We start from the raw sequence: 3,301 nt of genomic DNA, 5'->3' as shown, positions 1-3,301 counted from the left end.
TGTTCGTAGAGGTGGTCATAGGCTTTCTGTGTCTGTCTGAGAGCAAGGACCGGTTAAAGTCTTTTTCCAAGATCAGTTTGTTGTGAAAGGTATCAGGCAAAGGAGTATGTATTGTGATGTGGTTCTCTGACTGCTTCTGTGCACTTGCCAAAAGTTCCAAGGCCCTATGATAGCACAAAAACGGTAAGATTGAAGTGGTGGGTGCCGGAGGTTTAAAATGGTCAGTTTAATTAAAGACAGAAAAGTGAAACGAATGACTGCAGAAATACTGTATGTGGCCATGAACTGAGATGAAAGGATGATTTTGGAACTCTGTCTTGCAGATTACCCTCAATGCCGCAATGGATAGGGCACTACTCTCACAGACCAGGGTGTGTAAGTTTAAGTCTATCTGAGGTGCACACCCTGAACTAATACATTTTTGCTGAAACCTAATCATATTGTTTACTCTTCCTCGTAGCAGCTTGCCAGGGTGATAGTATATTGCAACAGAACCATTCCACTTCTTCACTGAAAAGAGTCATGCTGGTTACCCAAATGTGCAGTGTGTCATTTTATACAGCTTTCTTTATTGAAATGAAACTTGGACTCACTTGAAATATTCTCTTTCAAAATGAATGTTTTGAGCTGCTGTGAATTTTATTTCTAGAGGTGGTGACAGGCTTTCAGGTACGTGCTTAGGTCAAGGCCCTGTTCATGTCACTTGTATAAGCTAATTCAGGGAGCAAATTAGCAAGTCAATAAATGAGAAGTCTGAACTACTGTCAAAGCAGTTTCATTCTCTTTTCAAATAATCCAAAAATACCATTGCAGCATAAAACAGAGTATTCAATAAAAGAAGAAGGAGGATTAACGGCAAAAAAGCACATCATAAGATATGAAACTTTGGAAATTATCTAGATATTGTTTGAAAAAACTCCTTTGATGGAAAGAAGATGAAGAACGGTATGGGATCCTGTCCTGCGCACCTGTAATTGATATGTTCCACATCCAATCATACCACCTAACCCTAAACACCCAAACATATTGCAGTCAGTGACCATGTGGCCTAATGGATAAGGCGTCTGACTTCGGATCAGAAGATTGAGGGTTCAAGTCCCTTCATGGTTGAGTCTTTTTGTCACAGCACCCAACTTATCTTTACATACAAACTGGAAATACACTCTTACAATACTCATTTCACACTCACTCATTAAGAAAGCCCAATGCAAACTGCACAATCAGTCATGTTATGCCTTCAGCATTGCTACTTTTCTGTCTTTCTGCCATACCAAAGTACCTCTTCATAAATGCTACGGATATGCAATACGTATACAACAATATGTCATGGCACGATCATTCCGAACAGAACTGTGGGTAGACTCAGTGCAGGGAGTGTGTGTGTGCAGAAAGCAGAAACTATGCATGGGTAGAAGCTCTATGATTTTCTCCAGGAATAATGCAAATTGTCCCTCAGAAAAAGTATAGTACTAGAGAAGAATCATAAACGATTGACACAATTGCTGCCTTTGCTGTTGCCCCAGTTGTGTAATCTGTCAAGGACTGGTCTCTTGCAGATTGAGGCACCTAGTTGCAATTGTGTGGTAAAAATCACCCTTACAACCATTTTTGCTATAAACTTGAGATCTTTCTGAGATACTATCTCACAGACTTCTTATGAATGAGGAACTCTGAAATTGTCACATTCCAATTTGTACGTCCTTAAAACTATGCTGGTTATTCAAATGGGCAGATTGTTTTTTAAATTCCTTTCTGTCTCGAGTTGTAGTTATATTGATACAGAGGCATAATTGTTGAATGATATATATTGGTTTGATTGAAATATGTTCGTAGAGGTGGTGATAGGCTTTCTGTGTCTGTCTGAGAGCAAGTACCGGTTAACGTCTTTTTCCAAGAGCAGTTTGTTGTGAAAGGTATCAGGCAAAGGAGTATGTATTGTGATGTGGTTCTCTGACTGCTTCTGTCCACTTGCCAAAAGTTCCAAGGCCCTATGATAGCACAAAAACTGTAAGATTGAAGTGGTGGGTGCCGGAGGTTTAAAATGGTCAGTTTAATTAAAGACAGAAAAGTGAAACGAATGACTGCAGAAATACTGTATGTGGCCATGAACTGAGATGAAAGGATGATTTTGGAACTCTGTCTTGCAGATTACCCTCAATGCCGCAATGGATAGGGCACTACTCTCACAGACCAGGGTGTGTAAGTTTAAGTCTATCTGAGGTGCACACCCTGAACTAATACATTTTTGTTGAAACCTAATCATATTGTTTACTCTTCCTCGTAGCAGCTTGCCAGGGTGATAGTATATTGCAACAGAACCATTCCACTTCTTCACTGAAAAGAGTCATGCTGGTTACCCAAATGTGCAGCGTGACATTTTATACAGCTTTCTTTATTGAAATTAAACTTGGACTCACTTCAAATATTCTCTTTCAAAATTAATGTTTTGAGCTGCTGTGAATTTTATTTCTAGAGGTGGTGACAGGCTTTCAGGTACGTGATTAGGTCAAGGCCCTGTTCATGTCACTTGTATAAGCTAATTCAGGGAGCAAATTAGCAAGTCAAAAAATGGGAAGTCTGAACTACTGTCAAAGCAGTTTCATTCTCTTTTCAAATAATCCAAAAATACCATTGCAGCATAAAACAGCGTATTCAATAAAAGAAGAAAGGAGGATTAATGGCAAAAAAGCACAGCATAAGATATGAAACTTTGGAAATTATCTAGATATTGTTTAAAAAAACTCCTTTGATGGAAAGAAGATGAAGAACGGTATGGGATCCTGTCCTGCGCACCTGTAATTGATATGTTCCACATCCATTCATACCACCTAACCCTAAACACCAAAACATATTGCAGTCAGTGACCATGTGGCCTAATGGATAAGGAGTCTGACTTCGGATCAGAAGAATGAGGGTTCGAGTCCCTTCATGGTTGAGTCTTTTTCACACAGCACCCAACTTATCTTTACATACAAACTGGAAACACACTCTTACAATACTCCTTTCAGTCTCACTCATTAAGAAAGCCCAATGCAAACTGCACAATCAGTCACGTTATGCCTTCAGCATTGCTACTTTTCTGTCTTTCTGCCATACCAAAGTGCCTCTTCATAAATGCCACGGATATGCAATACGTATACAACAATATGACATGGCGCAATCACTCTGAACAGAACTGTGGGTCTGTCTTTCTGCCATACCAAAGTACCTCTTCATAAATGCTACGGATATGCAATACGTATACAACAATATGTCATGGCACGATCATTCCGAACAGAACTGTGGGTAGACTCAGTGCAGG

The 3,301-nt window shown here is 39.6% G+C and overlaps 1 non-coding gene across 1 annotated transcript; it reads left to right on the top strand.

Annotated features, from left to right (window-relative positions):
• Positions 1 to 1,037: 1,037 nt before the first annotated feature.
• TRNAR-UCG (transfer RNA arginine (anticodon UCG)) lies at positions 1,038 to 1,110 on the top strand. The gene has a single exon. It is a non-coding gene; the product is annotated as a tRNA-Arg (tRNA).
• Positions 1,111 to 3,301: the final 2,191 nt, after the last annotated feature.

The sequence above is a fragment of the Pleurodeles waltl genome, chromosome 4_1, assembly GCF_031143425.1.
Source record: "Pleurodeles waltl isolate 20211129_DDA chromosome 4_1, aPleWal1.hap1.20221129, whole genome shotgun sequence".
NCBI classification, from domain to species: Eukaryota; Metazoa; Chordata; class Amphibia; order Caudata; family Salamandridae; genus Pleurodeles; species Pleurodeles waltl.
Note: the sequence above shows the minus strand (reverse complement) of the source record. Positions and strands in the feature narration are given on the sequence as shown.